At 41.2% G+C, this 17,489-nt stretch overlaps 1 protein-coding gene and 1 long non-coding RNA gene across 2 annotated transcripts in view; one reads left to right on the top strand and one right to left on the bottom strand.

Moving 5' to 3' along the window:
* klf12b (Kruppel-like factor 12b) overlaps positions 1–17,489 on the bottom strand; it is a 161,981-nt gene that overhangs the window by 24,571 nt on the left and 119,921 nt on the right. The gene's annotated exons all lie outside the window — the stretch shown is intronic.
* LOC112225054 lies at positions 8,384–13,625 on the top strand. Its single transcript, XR_002949529.2, has 3 exons — positions 8,384–8,816; positions 13,284–13,453; positions 13,589–13,625. It is a non-coding gene; the product is annotated as an uncharacterized LOC112225054 (long non-coding RNA).

The raw sequence follows: 17,489 nt of genomic DNA, 5'->3' as shown, positions 1-17,489 counted from the left end.
CCAGCCAATTAGAATGAGTTTTTCCCCATAAAACCCATGGTACTAGTATGGTACGTTCACTTATACCATGGTATAGCCTAAATCATGGAAATGTACCATAGCTTTAGCTTTGACATATGATGGTACTGCCAAGCACCTAAATAATATCATGGCCTTGCATCATTTATACCATGGTATAGATGTGGATCATGGACATACCATGGTTTTGACATGCATTATACATTTTACCATGGCAATGCACAATTATGATACATGGTACCAAAAATGATCATATGGTACCATTTTTATTAATTGTGTGCTACCATGGTACAATTGCAGTATAATGTATTAAATACATTTGTATTTGCATTTATTATGGATTCTATTTCGCTGTTGCCTGGGAGAAGCTAGTCTTCCTGGGGTCCAGCAACATAAGACAGTTAGATACAGTTTAAATTACTGCATGACATTACATTTCATAAGACCTTACCCAACACATTCAGTGTGTTTTCTCAGGCCACCACTCCACCACCACATATTTACAATACAACATCCATGTGCATGTGTGTATAGATTGCGTGGCTTATCATGTGAATGTGTGTCTGTGACTGTGATGGTCTCTTCACAGTCCCCGCTGTTCCATAAGGTCTATTTTTACCTGTTTTTTAAAATCTGATTCTACTGCTTGCATCTGTTACCTGATGTGGAATAGAGTTCCATGTAGCCATGGCTCTATGCAGTACTGTGCGCCTCCCATAGTCTGTTCTGGACTTGGGGGTTGTGAAGAGACCTCTGGTGGTCTTGTAGGGTATGCATGGGTGTCCGAGCTGTGTGCTAGTCATTTAAACAGACACATCGGTGCATTCAGCATGTCAACACTTCTTATAAAATAAATCCTCCAAGGTCAAAAGAGGTTGGTTGGTATTATATTGATGAATTTACATACCAGTATGGGCAAGGTTCTGATAAAGTCAGAGGCAGGCTACTATTGTTGGTCCTAATATGTCTATAATGTCAAAGAAAATGGAAAATGGGGGAAAATTATAAAAGTCCGTTAGCATAGAAGCTAACGTTGGCTGCGGTCAAGCTAGCCTGTTGTAGTAATGGCGACAGGACCAACATTCACACAGTGTAAACAAAGGGAAACATTGTAACTTGCTGTTTTTAAGGATATGTTGAGAATTACATAATGAAAATGTATCTATGAGATAAGATGACAATTAATACTTTTTTTACCCCCAATTAATACCTTTTTTGTTCATTGGCTATTTAGAATTGTATAAGAGTAGCAACATCAGTTGAATGAGAGAGCCAACTAAAAACTGTATTTTAAATCTTCAAGTTTTCAAACTCCCTTCATTCTTCTCACCATACTCTATCCAGGTCCCACGGTTTAAGAGGATACACTACACTACTAGACCATGTGTGTTGTGGTTTTTCACTATGAGCTAAAGGGGTTTAAGAGGGTATACAACACTACTAGACCGTGTGTGTTGTGGTTTTTCACTATGAGCTAAAGGGGTTTAAGAGGGTACACTACACTACTAGACCATGTGTGTTGTGGTTTTTCACTATGAGCTAAAGGGGTTTAAGAGGGTACACTACACTACTAGAACATGTGTGTTGTGGTTTTTCACTGTGAGCTAAAGGGATTTAAGAGGATATACTAGGCCTATGCTTTGCCATTGCAGAGCAAGTAGTCAATGTTGCATTATGTAAAATATATATATATATTTTGTCACTGCCATGGCAGAAACATACCATGCTACTGATGCAAATACCATGGTATTTTCCTGCCTTCGTAGTACAATGAAAAAACTACCATGGTATTATCATATTTTTTTGGTCACTACCATGGCAGTGGTCTGCGGTTGTGAGGCCGGTTGGACATCCTGCCAAATTCTCTAAAAACGACATTGGAGGCAGTTTATGTCAGAGAAATTACCATTAAATTCTCTGGCAACAGCTCTGGTGGAGATTCCTGCAGTCAGCATGCCAATTACAGGCTCCCTCATCAGTGGCATTGTGGTGTGTGACAAAACTGCACATTTTAAAGTGGCCTTTTATTGTCCTCAGCACAAGACGCACCTGTGTAATGATCATGCTGTTTAATCAGCTTCTTTATATGCCACACCTGTCAGGTGGATGGATTATCTTGGCAAAGGAGGGATGTAAACAAGGCACTCTTCCTGGGGTACAGCAGTTTATACCGTTTAAAAACATTACAATATATTCACAGATTTCACAACACACTGTGTGCCCACAGGCCCCTACTCCACGGCTACCACATATCTACAGTACAAGTGTGTTGAGCATTAAAAACCCAGCAGCATTGCAGTTCTTGACACAAACCGGTTGGATTTGCACCTACTACCATACCCCATTCAAAGGCACTAAGGCAATAAGGTACTATTCGCCGTCTTAAATGCTATCGTTATTTAGATATTAGAGTACCTGAGGATCAAATAAAAACATCGCTTGACTTATTTGGACAAACTTTACCGGGAACTTTTTGGATTCGTTTGTATGCATATTGAACGAGTGGATTACTGAAATCAATGGTGCCACTTAACTTTTTATGGCTGCAGGGGCAGTATTGAGTAGCTTGGATGAAAAGGTGCCCATTGTAAACGGCCAGCTCCTCATCTCAGTTTCTAATACATGCATACTATTATTAGTATTGGATAGAAAACACTCTAAAGTTTCCAAAACTGTCAAAATATTGTCTGTGAGTATAACAGAACTGATATTGCAGGAGAAAGCCTGAGAAATTCCACTTCCTGTTTGGATTTTTTCTGGGGGTGGCAGATTTCAACCAAGCTCTCATTGAAATTACAGCGCGATATGGATGAGTTTTCACTTCCTACGCCTTCCAATAGATGTCAACAGTCAATAGAACTTTGTCTGATGACTCAAATGTGAAGGGGTGTCGAATGAGACAGGAAATAGTCACCACTGCCACGAGTTGACCATGCGCGTTCACAGGGGACCAAATACTTATTTTCCACCATAATTTGCAAACAAATTCATAAAAAATCCTACAATGTGATTTTCCGGATTTTTTTTCTCATTTTGTCTGTCATAGTTGAAGTGTACCTATAATGAAAATTACAGGCCTCTCTCATCTTTTTAAGTGGGAGAACTTGCACAATTGGTGGCTGACTAAATACTTTTTTGCCCCACTGTATATGCATATTCTAGCTTTTAGGGCTGAATAGCAGGCAGTTTAATTTGGGCACGCTTTTCATCCAAAATTCTCAATGCTGCCCCCTACCCTAGAGAAGTCATATCACCTCCACCTTACCCAACACCCTAGACCCATACCACCCCAATAGATCCACGGATCTAAGACCACACTCAATGAGCTGTACAGAACGGAGGTGTTCTCAATGACCTGTACAAGGCCATAAGCAAAAAAGAAAATCCTCATCCAGAAGCGTCACTCTTAGTGTCCGTGGACTTTAAAATGCAGGCAAACTTAGAAATTTGGTAAATATGATTTATCAGCAGGTTAAATGTGCAACCAGAGGAAAAAAACTCTCGACCACCTTTACTCCACGCACAGAGACGCATAGAAAGCTCTCACTCACCTTCCATTTGCCAAATCTGACCATAATTATATCCTCCTTACTACTGCTTACAAGCAACAACTAAAGCAGAAAGGACCTGCGACTCGCTCAATACAGAAGTGGTCAGATGATGAAGATCTATGCTACAGGACTGTTTTGCTAGCACAGACTGGCATTGAGGAGTATACCACCTCAGAACTCCGGCTTCATCAAGTGCATCGACGACGTTGTCTCCACAGTGACCGTTCGCACATATCCCAGCCATGGATTACAGGCAACATCGATACCGAGCTGCTGCTATCAAGGAGGGGGACACTAATCCAGACGCTTATATGAAATTCTGCTATGCCCTCAGACGAACCATCAAACAGGCAAAGCGTCAATACAGGACTAAGATTGAATCTTGCTTCACCGGCTTTGATGCTAGTCAGATGTGGCAGTTCTTGCAAACTATTACGGACTAAAAAGGGAAGCCCAGCCATAAGCTGCCCAGTGATGCAAGCCAACCAGATGGGCTAGATGCCTTTTATGTTCGCTTCGAGGCAAGCAACAGTGAAACATGCATGAGAAAACCAGCTGTTCCGGACGACTGTGTGATCATGCTCTCCGTAGCCGATGTGAGCAAGATCTTTAAACAGATCAACATTTACAAGACCTGCAGGGTCAGACGGATTACCAGGATGTATACTCAGAGCATGCACAGACCAACTGGCAAGTGTCTTCACTGACATTTTCAACCCCTCCCTGACCAAGTCTGTAATACCGACATGTTTCAAGCAGACCACCGTAGTCCCTGTACCCAAGAAAGCAAAGGTTGCCTGTCTACATAGCACTCAAGTCAGTAGCCGTAAAGTACTTTGAAAAGCTGGTCATGATTCACATCAACACCATCTTCCCGGAAACCCTAGACCCACACCAAGTTGCATACTGCCCCAACAGATGATGCAATCTCAATCTCACTCCACACTGTTCTTTCCCAACTGGACAAAATGAATACCTATGTCAGAATACTACAGCTCAGCCTTCAACACCGTAGTAGCCTCAAAGCTCATCATCAAGCTCGGGCCCTGGGACTGAATCCAGCCCTGTGAAACTGGGTCCCAGACTTCCTGAAGGGCCACCCACAGGTAGTGAAGGTTGGCAACAACACCTCCACTATGCTGATCCTCAACACAGGGGCCCCACAAATGTGTGTGCTCAGCCTCTTCCTGTATTTGTATTTATTAGTGAGCCGCATTTGCACTTCCTGGGGTCCAAACACATCAAAGCACCTACATTACATATAAAACAAAATACAAAACAGTGAACTATGTTTGTACTGAATGAGCTAAAGATAAAACAGTACATAATTTAACATCCCTACACCACCACATTTACACAAATGTTCAATACCACCATACAACAATATCACAATATGTGCGTATGCATGTGTCTGTACTTTTGTGTGTCTCTTCACAGTCCCCGTTGTTCCAAATGGTGTATTTGATCTGTTTTTTAAAATATGATTCTACTGCTTGCATCAGTTACTTGATGTGGAATAGAGTTCCATGTAGTCATGGCTCTATGTAGCACTGTGCGCCTCCTACAGTCTGTTCTGGACTTGGGGACTGTGAAGAGACCTCTGGTGGCATGTCTTGTAGCGTATGCATGGGTGTCTGAGCGGCGTGCCAGTAGTTTAGACAGACAGCTCAGTACATTCAGCTTGTCAACACCTACAACACCTACTCCCTGTTCACCCATAACTGCTTGGCCACACACGCCTCATCAAGTTTATTTTAGGAAATTTTTCGACCTGACAGATTGCATTAGTTTTATTGAGTGCCAATAGCACCAACTCACTTTCCAAATATTGTATTCTCAGCCCGTTGTTCTACATCACAATGCTAGCTTCGGTGTTAGTAGCAATGAGGTTTACTAGTATAACGTTTGTGGGTTTACCTCAGGTAACTTGATGTTAACACATTTATGGCTATTTCACTGTTTAGCTGGGTACACGTTGTAGTGAGTTGGCTGGTGTCTACCAATCAAAAGTGAAAAATGTTATGATCATGGTTAACAATATATTTTCCGTATAAGGTGTCAAACATTTTAAGATGTGGCCAATTTAAACTGACAGATTTTTATGGGTATTTTTTTTTACGTTACTTAAATTGACACACCGGTGCGTCAATAAAAGAGGGTGTTAAGAAATGTAAAAGGTACTGGAATTGCTAAATATTTCCAATTGATGGAAACATAAGACCACAAAGTATAATACCAATTTCAGAAGATTAGCTTTTGGCTATAAGCTACAAGCAACAATATGATTGACATAAAATAGCATGCAAGTACAGTATATACAGTTGAAGTTGGAAGTTTACATACACCTTAGCCAAATACATTTACACGCAGTTTTTCACAATTCCTGACATTTAATCCTAGTAAAAATTCCCTGGCATAGGTCAGTTAGGATCACCACTTTATTTTAAGAATGTGAAATGTCAGAATAATAGATAGAGATAGAGAGAATTATTTATTTCAGCTTTTATTTCTTTCATCACATTCCCAGTGGGTCAGAAGTTTACATGCACTCAATTTGTATTTGGTAGCATTGCCTTTAAATTGTTTAACTTGAGTCAAACATTTTGGGTAGCCTTCCACAAGCTTCTCACAATAAGTTGGGTGAATTTTGGCCCATTCCTCCTGACTGAGCTGGTGTAACTGAGTCAGGTTTGTAGGCCCTTCTTGCTCGCACACAATTTTTCTCTGGGTTTGTGGTCAGGGCTTTGTGATGGCCACTCCAGTACCTTGACTTTGTTATCCTTAAGTCATTTTGCCACAACTTTGGAAGTATGCTTGGGGTCATTGTCCATTTGGAAGACCAATTTGTGACCGAGCTTTAACTGATGTCTTGAGATGTTGCTTCAATATATCCACATAATTGTCTTCCCTCATGCTGCCATCTATATTGTGAAGTGCACCAGTCCCTCCTGCAGCAAAGCACCCCCACAACATGATGCTGCCACATATGTGATTCACGGTTGGGATGGTGTTCTTCAGCTTGCTTGCCTCCCCCTTTTTCCTCCAAACATAACGATGGTCATTATGGCCAAACAGTTCTACTTTTGATTTTCACAAGACCAGAGGACATTTCTCCAAAAATTACGATCTTTGTCCCCATGTGCAGTTGCAAACCGTAGTCTGGCTTTTTTATGGCGGTTTTGGAGCAGTGGCTTCTTCCTTCCTGAGCGGCCTTTCAGGTTATGTCGATATAGGACTCATTTTACTGTATATAAATATTACATCATGCAACCCTTGTTGCTAGCAAATGACTTCAACAAGCCCTTCACTTGCACGAGAAGGCAGAGTGCTCGCTGCTGCTGGTGACACCAGCTTGTGGTGGGGCTTGATGCGAGAGAAGGCAGAGGAGTTAACCATGCCCTCGTGGAAGTGTCAATAATATAAGTGGCCTGCACATTAGCGAAAAGGTAATATTGTAGTGTAGTGGATTTTCTCTCTTGACTTGTGATACTTACTCAGCGAGTTCTAAACTTGTATTTAGCAAGTTCGTTTTTTCCATTTCTAAGCCTTTTAGATTTTACTTCTCAGACGATGGCATGCCATTTCAATTATATTTTATATATCTTGTGAAATATGTTAATTAGATAGATCAGCGCTCAATTGTCAGCAGCAAGCGCCTGAAATCTATTTTTCACTAGATAGAACAAGCACAAAGTCAATCTCAAGGAAACGTCAGAAAATGTTGTTTGTGGTCATGCTGTCACTTTTTGGTTTAATTGAGAATTGCAGTACCTGGTTGATGAATTTGACAATGACTGTATTAACTAGGAAAAACATGTTTGACCAGAGGTGACTGATTTAATGTTCGGAATTGTTACAGTTCTCTCAGAGTCGGTCCCTTCCTCTTGCAGTGTGGAAAAAGACAACAAAAAAAACGTTTTGCTTGACCAGAGGTGACTGAATTAATGTTCGGCATTATTACAGTTCTCAGAGTCGGTCCCTTCCTCTTGCAGTGTGGAAAGGGACAGAAAAAAGCGCTCATGGGAGTATCCTTTGATGTGTCCATGGAGAAAACTAATCGTCTGAAATTTAATTTGCGGTCTTATACCCCCATCTATTGGAAATATTTTGCAATTGCAGTACCTTAAACATTGTGTTGATCAGTCCATCAAAAAGTTATATAGCCAAGGTATATCAATCCTTACTGGAGTAGTAACTACTCAGAATTGCAAACCATAAAATAGTTGTTAGTTAATTTTATCACTTACAACCATAAAATAGCCATTTACAGCATAACAATGAACAATGCAACTGACATTATTTTTAAAAAACTAAACCAAAAACATCATACATTTAGTCAATTATTATAAAACACTATTTCTTAAGATGGGTAACATTATCTGCCAAAGTAACACCCCCCTTAAAGTTCAAATCAGCAGGTGAAACAATAACAAAGTGGTCTCCCACCACTGTTTTGGTAAAAAGCTGGGATGGGGCTAGAGAAATAGAACCACTCTCAAATGTACAGACAAAGCTAAGGACTAAGCATCCATGGTATCAAAAAGAAAGAAAGAGAAAGAAAGAGCAGTTGTCCTTAATGTTATGTACACTCAGTGTATAAACACAGACACTGGACACAGACACTGGAAATGTTTGTTTTTTTAAAGAAATGTGGTAGGGTAGCCTAGTGGTTAGAGCGTTGGACTAGGAAACCAAAAGGTTGCAAGTTTGAATCCCTGAGCTGATAAGGTACAAGTCTGTTGTTCTGCTCCTGAACAGGCAGTTAACCCACTGTTCCTAGGCCGTCATTGAAAATAAGAATTTGTTCTTAACTGACTTGCCTAGTAAAATAAAAAAGTTCTCAAAAGAGCCTTTGCTCTGCTGAGCAGTTTGTTTTCAGAAACTGCTCTCCTATGGAGAGGCATGCTGGTCTATTTCGCCAAATATCTCACATGTCAGACACCATTTTAATCATGATAATCTCCTCTTTCTAATGACATAAGGTTGTGCAGTGTACTCTGCTGTCATCGATCACTAGACCAGAAATAGTCAGAAGTTGCAGTTTTTGTCCTACTTCCTCATTACGCAGACATAAGCCCACTTGAGACCATCGAGGTGCGGATGTTTACTTTTTACATGAGTTGTTATTTTTCATTTTCGTCCTAAGAACAAATTGTAGTGATAAAATAAAAAGGAAGACATTTTTTGGTGCCATTTAGGGAAAATGGAATTCTAAGCTTCACTCATGTCAGAAGAGGATCAGCGAAGGTTAGTTTCAATTAATTTGAAAAGGCCTCGTGCTAGTTTTCCAGTTCAGCCAACACATTTTTACTTGTTCTATTGTCCAGCCTAATGTTATTTCATCAGATGCTCAAAAAAAAAATGTACATCAACTTTATTTGTATTTCTATTAGCATTTAGGTATATTAAATACATTTAATATTATCTAAATTGGGACACTTTTTTGGTATATTGTTAGTATATCAGATAAAGAGCAAAACAAGTACTTTGAATACACCTTAAGTACATTTTATGTACATTTCTCATAAATTAGAAATATACTAAAATGGCATTTCAAGTCCTGTATTGTTTTTTTTTTTTACAAAGAAAGCGTACTTATAATGTGTTTCAATTTTACGTAATACCTTAATTTATTATTAAAAAATATATTTTTATCTGGACACTGTTTTTGATATTGCTACTATACAAGTAACCATTTATCTGTACTGTTTACTCCTTATGTATCCTGTACATGTGACAAATAAACATATATTTTATTTGATATAGTGTGTGTTTACCAGAGACAGTAATGCGAAGAACAACATGACCTGCACCAAAGTCAGATAGGGATAAAGGCCAAGAACTAGATGGTGTATTTTTACCTGTAGTTTTTCCTTATTGTAGGCTACTACTTTTACCACTTTTAGTCCTAAATCTTTGGTTGTTATTAACTACACTGCTCACTCTGTTTAGCACATGGCCTCACATGTGAATCTTTAAAGAGATGGGTGGGGCTAAAGCTTAAGAGGGTGCGAACGTTGCTGAATGGGTGTAGACAAAGAAGAGCTCTCCAGTAGGTGTACCAAAATATTCAAGTGCCATATTCTCAGAAGTCGGGTTAGAAGTTTATCAACTTTCAAAGCAGAAATACTTTCCCATTGTTCCTCAACTGCAGTGTATGATATTCCATTTTCTAGCCTTAGTCTCAATTTTTATCCAAAGTAAAAAACACATTTTCAAATATTGCTACATAGTACATAATCCAGGTGGTGAGTCACATAAGGAAATCAAACAATTTAAATTGATTGTTATCGGAAGACTCAACAGCCTTGGTTTCTCAAATGATTGCCTCGTCTGGTTCACCAACTACTTCTCCGACAGAGTTCAGTGTGTCAAATCTGAGGGCCTGTTGTGCGGGCCTCTGGCAGTCTCTATGGGGGTGCCACAGGGTTCAATTCTTGCGCCGACTCTTGCTGCTGGTGAGTCTCTGATCCACCTCTACGCAGACGGCACCATTCTGTATACTTCTGACCCTTCTCTGGACACTGTGTTAACAACCCTCCAGATGAGCTTCAATGCCATACAACTCTCCTTCCGTGGCCTCCAACTGCTCTTAAATACAAGTAAAACTCAATGCATGCTCTTCAACCGATCGCTGCCTGCACCTGCCTGCCCGTCCAGCATCACTACTCGGTTCTGACAGAACTCGGTTCTGACGGTTCTGACTTAGAATATGTGGACAACTACAAATAACTAGGTGTCTGGTTAGACTGTAAACTCTCCTTCCAATCTAGAATTGGCTATTTCGCAACAAAGCATCCTTCACACATGCTGCCAAACATACCCTCGTAAAACTGACCATCTTACCGATCCTCGACTTTGGCGATGTCATTTACAAAATAGCCTCCAACACCCTACTCAACAAATTGGATGCAGTCTATCACAGTGCCATCCGTTTTGTCACCAAAGTCCCATATGCTACCCACCACTGCGACCTGTACGCTCTCGTTGGCTGGCACTCGCTTCATACTCGTCGCCAAACCCACTGGCTCCAGGTCATCTACAAGACCCTGCTAGGTAAAGTCCAGCTTTATCTCTGCTTGCTGGTCACCATAGCAGCACCCACCCGTAGCACGTGTTCCAGCAGGTATATCTTATTTGTCGCCCCCAAAGCCAATTCCTATTTTGGCTGCCTCTCCTTCCAGTTCTCTGCTGCCATTGACTGGAACAAACTGCAAACATCTCTGAAACTGGAAACACATCTCCCTCACTAGCTTTATGCACCAGCTGTCAGAGCAGCTCACAGATCACTGCACCTGTACGTAGCCCATCTATAAATAGCCCAAACAACTAACACATCCCCTACTGTATTTATTTATTTTGCTCCTTTGCACCCCAGTATTTCTACTTTGAACATTCATCTACTGCACATTCATCTACTGTCAAATCTACCATCCCAGTGTTTTAATTGCTATATTGTATTTACTTCGCCACCATGGCCTATTTATTGCCTTTACCTCCCTTATCTCACCTCATTTACTCACATTGTATATAGACTTATTTTTCTACTGTATTATTGACTGTTTGTCTGCTTTGCTTTATCTTGGCCAGGTCACAGTTGTAAATGAGAACTTGTTCTCAACTTGCCTACCTGGTCAAATAAAGGTGAAATAAATAAATAAAAATAAATATATTCATTAGGCCATAATCTATGGAATTTACATGATAGGGAATACATATATGAATCTGTTGGTCACAGATACCTTAAAAATAATATATATAACTTTTAACAAGGCATACCTGCTAATTGAAATGTATTCCAGATGTCTACCTCATGAAGCTGGTTGAGAGAAGGCCAAGAGTGTGCAAAGCTGTCATTATTAAGTAGATTTCCTTGAGCTATGAAGAAGTATACGCTCAGGAAGCATGTCAAGTCTTGCCATAGATTTTCAAGCAGATGTAAGTCAAAACTGTAACTTGGCCACTCAGGAACATTCACTGTCGTCTTGGTAAGCAACTCCAGTGCAGATTTGACCTTGTGTTGTAGGTCTCGTCCTACTGAAAGGTGAAATCCTTTGCCGATTGTCCCATACCCGTACCGTGATGCAGCCACCACCATGCTTTAAAATAAGGTGGCAGTTACTCAGTGACGTGCTGTGTTGGATTTGCCCCAAAGGAAAGGCTTTGCGTTTCGGCCAAAAAGTGTAGTCCTTTGACATTTTTTTTTGTGTATTACTTTAGTGCCTTGTTGCATACATGATGCATGTTTTGGAATATTCTTATTTTGTATTATTTTCATTCTGTCATTTAAGTCATTATTGTGGAGTCACTACAATGTTTATCCATCCTCAGGTCTCCCATCTCAGTCATTTAACAAGTGTATTGCAACAGTTTCAAAATCACCAATGGCTTCATTGTAAAACCCATGGATTACTGTATCTTTGTGTCTGGGTGGTTTAATATATAATCCACAGCATAATTATTAACTTGACCATGCTTAAAAAGATATTCAATGTCTGATGTTTTTACCCATCTACCAGTCTCTGCTCTTCTTTATGAGGCTCCCTGTCTTTGTAGTTGAATCTGTGCTTGAAATGCAATACTTGTCTGAGGGACCTTACATATGTTGTATCTATGGGGGAGAGAGGAAGGGTTAATCATTTCAAAAATCATATCAAACCCTATTATTTCATACAGAATGAGTCCATTTAACACATTATGTGATTTGTTAAGCCAAATTCTACTACTGAACTAATTTAGACTTGCTTAAACAAAGGGGCTGAATAGTTATGCAACTACTATATTTTAGTTATCACATTTGATTTAATATGAATATATATTTTTAACTTTGACATTACAGAGTACTTTGAGTTCATTGTTGACGACAAATTACAATTAAATCAATTTGAAACCCACTTTGTAACACAATCAAAAGTGAAGCAATACAAGGATTATGAATATTTTTGCAAGTCACTGTATACTTATAGCGTACTTGATCACTTCATAAAAAATAAATAAATCTGTGCTTCAACTTAAAACAACTCCAAGTACATTAACTCGTTTGAAATTAAAGTACAGTTTTAATAAGTGTGCTAAATGATAGTGAACATATAGTAAAGACTGAAAACCAATTGATTTAAAGTACAGTTTTAATAAGAGTGCTAAATGATAGTGAACATATAGTATAGACTGAAAACCAATTAATTTAAAGTACACATTTAATAAGTGTGTTGACGTGTAATGATAGTATATTTAAGATATACTATAAAAGTCAATCTTGTATTTGAAATAAATTAAGTATACTTGTTATATATACAAATATTTTGCTTGGGTAGTTGTTGGTTTAGCTTTCTGTAACTTTGTAGCAAGTACGGTCTGCATGTATAGGCGCATATTGCGGCGATTGCAAGGTGTCCTGATTACTTTTTCAACTGTCCAGTTATCTGACTTTTAATGTCCATTCTAGAATGACATTCAAGCCATTCAGAAATGAGTATTCAACAATGCTGTGGTATAAGCTTTAGTAATAATAAACTACTTGTTACTAAGATGTCTAACCTTTTACATACGAGTTAGCTTATTTGTACATTATGAAATAAAGTGTTGACATTGAAGTGTTTAAAGTTGTTTTAATTGTTAATGTAACTATTATTCAAGATCAACTAGTATCGATGTTGATTCAGCAATAAAGAGGGGAAGGGTATATGTCTCAAATTTGTCTGTGTTCTATGGCAGGATTCTACAGACAATCACGGATTACAAAGGGGAAATCAGCCACATCTCGGACATCAACGTCTTGCTCCCAGACAAGCTAAACACCTCCTTCGCCCACTTTGATGATGACACAGTGCACCCCAACTCAGCCTGCTCCTAAGGACTGTGGGCTCTCGTTCTCCGCAGCCGACGTGAGTAAGACATTTAGACGTGTTAACACTCGTAAAGCTGCCGGCCCAGACGGCTTCCCTAGCCGCATCCCGACAGCATGTGCAGACCAGTGAGCTGGAGTGTTTACGGACATATTCAATCTCTCCCTATCCCAGAGACCTGCTGTCCCCACTTGCTTCAAGATGTCCTCCATTGTTCCTGTTCCCAAGAAAGCTAAGGTAACTGAACTAAATGACTATCACTCACTTCTGTCATCATGAAGTGCTTTGAGAGGCTGGTCAAGGATCATATCACCTCAACCTTAGCTGACACCCTAGACCCACTTCAATTTGCATACCACCACAATAGATCCACAGATGATGCAATCGCCTTCATACTGCACACTGCCCTATCCCATCTGGACAAGAGGAATACCTATGTAAGAATGCTGCTCATTGACTATAGCTCAGCCTTCAACACCATAGTACAATCCAAGCTCATCATTACACTTGGGGCCCTGGGTCTGAACCATGCCCTGTGCAACTGGGTCCTGAACTTCCTGACGGGCTGCCCCCAGGTGGTGAAGGTAGGAAACAACACCTCCACGTCGCTGATCCTCAACACAGGGGCCCCACAAGGGTGCGTGCTCAGCCCCCTCCTGTACTCCCTGTTCACACATGACTGCATGGCCACGCACGCCTCCAACTCAATCATCAAGTTTGTAGACGGCACAACATTCGTAGGCCTGATTACAGAAAATGACGAGACAGCCTACAGGGAGGAGGTGAGGACCCTGGCGGAGTGGTGCCAGGAAAAGAACCTCTCCCTCAACGCCAACAAAACAAAGGAGCTGATCGTGGACTTCAGGAAACAGCAGAAGGAGCACGCCCCTATCCACATCGACGGGACAGCAGTGGAGAAGTTGAAAAGCTTCCAGTTCCATCCGTACACATCACTAACAATCTAAAATGGTCCAACCAAACAGATATTGTGGTGAAGAAGGTGCAACAGCATCTCAGGTGGCTCAAGAAATTCAGCTTGGCCCCTAATACCCTCACAAACATTTACAGATGCACAATTGAGAGCATCCTGTCTGCAGTATCACCGCCTGGTATGGCAACTGCACTGCACGCAACTGCAGGGCTCTCCAGAAGGTGGTGCAGTCTACCCCACATCACCGGGGGCACACTGCCTGCCCCCCAGGACACCTACACCACCCAATGTCACAGGAAGGCCAAAAAGATCATCAAGGACATCAACCGCAACCCAAAAAGTAAGCTTAGTACAGGCGCATCAAAGCTGGATAAGAGAGACTGAAAAACAGCTTCTACCTCAAGGCCATCAGACTGTTAAATAGCCATCACTAGCCAGCTACCACTCAGTTACTCAACCCTGCACCTTAGAGGCTGCTGCCCAATATACTGTTTTTTATACATAGACATGGAATCACTGGTCACTTTAATAATGGAACACTAGTCCCTTTAATAAAGTTTACTTCCGGCTACAGTTCCCAGTCCAGAGCTCCCTGTGACGTTTCACAGTCCGGAACCTCCAAAGACGGTCCACAGTCCGGAACCTCCAAAGACGGTCCACAGTCCGGAACCTCCAGCGACGGTCCACAGTCCGGAACCTCCAGCGACGGTCCACAGTCCGGAGTCTCCAGCAACGGTCCCCAGTCCGGGGTCTCCAGCGACGGTCCCCAGTCTGGGATCTCCAGCGACAGTCCCCAGTCTGGGATCTCCAGCGACAGTCCCCAGTCCGGGGCCTCCAGCGATGAGCTGCAGTCCAGAGTCTTCAGAGGTGGTTCCCAGTTCTGAGCCTCCGGCGATGATCCACGGTCCGGTTCCTCCGGCAACGATCCACGGTCCGTTTCCACAGAAGCGAAGGGATCAATGTAGGGAGCGGGGACTATGCCCCGAACCAGAGCTGCCACCGAGGATAGATGCCCACCCTGATCCTCCCCTATAGGTTCAGGTTTGAGGCCGGGAGTCATCACCTTTGGGGTGGGGTACTGTCACGCCCTGACCTTAGATAGCCGTTTTATTTCTCTATTTGGTTAGGTCAGGGTGTGATTTGGGGTGGGCATTCTATGTTGTGTAATTTCTATGTTGGCCTGATATGGTTCCCAATCAGAGACCACTGTTTATTGTTGTCTCTAATTGGGGATCATATTTAGGCATCCCTTTTTCCCACTTTCTGGTGTGGGATCTTGACTATGTTTAGTTTCCTGTCTGCACTAATTTGTACAGCTTCACGTTTCGTTCGTTAGTTTTGTTGTTTTTGTTAAGTGATTCATTCATTAAAAGAGAATGTACACATACCACGCTGCGCCTTGGTCTCACTCATATGACGAACATGACATTATTATGAAAAAATTAAACATCTCTTTAAAACAAAAGAATCCATTATCTTGTTATTACAAGAAAGATAAGGTTATAGTGAGAAAGATCATGTTATAGCGAGATAGGCAAGTTATTATGAGAAATAGATGTTATTATGGGGAAACGTTATCATAGACTAATTGGCATGCTTGGCTTCCTCTCATGCACAGTTTTACATTATGGCCGGTTTTCTTGATCAACTTTTATTTTTCTCCTCGGTTTGAGGCAGATTGTGCCATTGAGCAACGTCCATGGTGTTGTTATTAGTTTACTTTATATACACTGCAGAGAAATCTGAGTCTGACCTTCTTCATCATCTGGGCCGACATGGGTGCGTGTGTGCATGTGTGTGTCTACCAGCCTGTCTATCTGTTTGTCTTGGAGTTCCACATGTGGCTGGAGGAGTGGTGTTGGCCACTGGAGGGCAACTTTACTGTAGCAGGTCATGAAGCTATAACAGCTGATGCAAGTGTCCTAAATTAGGTACTACTACGGTGCTAGCTCATGGATTACAGGCAACATCCGCATCGAGCTAAAGGCTAGAACTGCCACTTTCAAGGAGCGTGCCAACAACCTGGACACTTGTCAGAAATTCCGCTATGCCCTCAGACGAACCATCAAACAAGCAAAGCGTCAATACAGGATTAAGATTGAATCCTACAACACTAGCTCTGACGCACGTCGGATGTGGCAGGGCTTTAAAACTATTACGGACTACAAAGGAAAACCCAGCCACGAGGTGCCCAGTGACGTGAGCTTACCATATGAGCTAAATGCCATTTATGCTCGGATCGAGGCAAGCAACACTAAAGCATGAATGAATGAGAGCACCAGCTGTTCTGGATGGCTGTGTGACAACGCTTTCGGTAGCCGATGTGAGCAAGACCTTTAACTTCTGATGGCTGGGGGCAGTATTGAGTAGCTTGGATGAATAAGGTGCCTAGAGTAAACTGCCTGCTACTCAGGCGCAGAAGCTAAGATATGCATATTATTAGGATATTTATAGAAAACACTCTGAAGTTTCTAAAACTGTTTGAATGATGTCTGTGAGTATACCAGAACTCATATGGCAAGCAAAAACCTGAGAAAAAAATACAACCAGGAAGAGGGAAATCTGAGGTTTGTAGTTTTTCAACTCTTTGCCTATCCAAGACACAGTGTAAATTTGGTCTGATTGCACGTTCTAAGGCTTCCACTAGATGTCAACAGTCTTTAGAACCTTGTTTGAGGCTTCTACTGTGAAGGAGGAGAGTATGAGAGCTGTTTCAACCAGAGGTCTGGCAGAAGGCCATGAGCTCAGTCAGGCGTGCGCCCGTGAGATGTAGCTGCTTCCATTGTATTTCTAAAGACAAAGGAATTCTCCGGTTGAAACATTATTGAAGATTTATGTTAAAAACACCCGAAAGATTGATTCTATACATCTTTGACATGTTTCTACGAGTTGTAACAGAACTTTTTGACTTTTTGTCTGGCCTGTGCGTCGTGAATTTGGATTTGTGAACTAAAGGCGCGAACAAAAAGGAGGTATTTGGACATAAATGATAGACTTTATCGAACAAAACAAACATTTATTGTGGAACTGGCATTCCTGGGAATGCATTCTGATGAAGATCAAAGGTAAGTGAATATTTATAATGCTATTTCTGACTTCTGTTGACTCCACAACATGGCGGGTATCTGTATGGCTTGTTTTTGT

Source organism: Oncorhynchus tshawytscha, linkage group LG26, assembly GCF_018296145.1.
Source record: "Oncorhynchus tshawytscha isolate Ot180627B linkage group LG26, Otsh_v2.0, whole genome shotgun sequence".
Taxonomy (NCBI): domain Eukaryota; kingdom Metazoa; phylum Chordata; class Actinopteri; order Salmoniformes; family Salmonidae; genus Oncorhynchus; species Oncorhynchus tshawytscha.
Note: the sequence above shows the minus strand (reverse complement) of the source record. Positions and strands in the feature narration are given on the sequence as shown.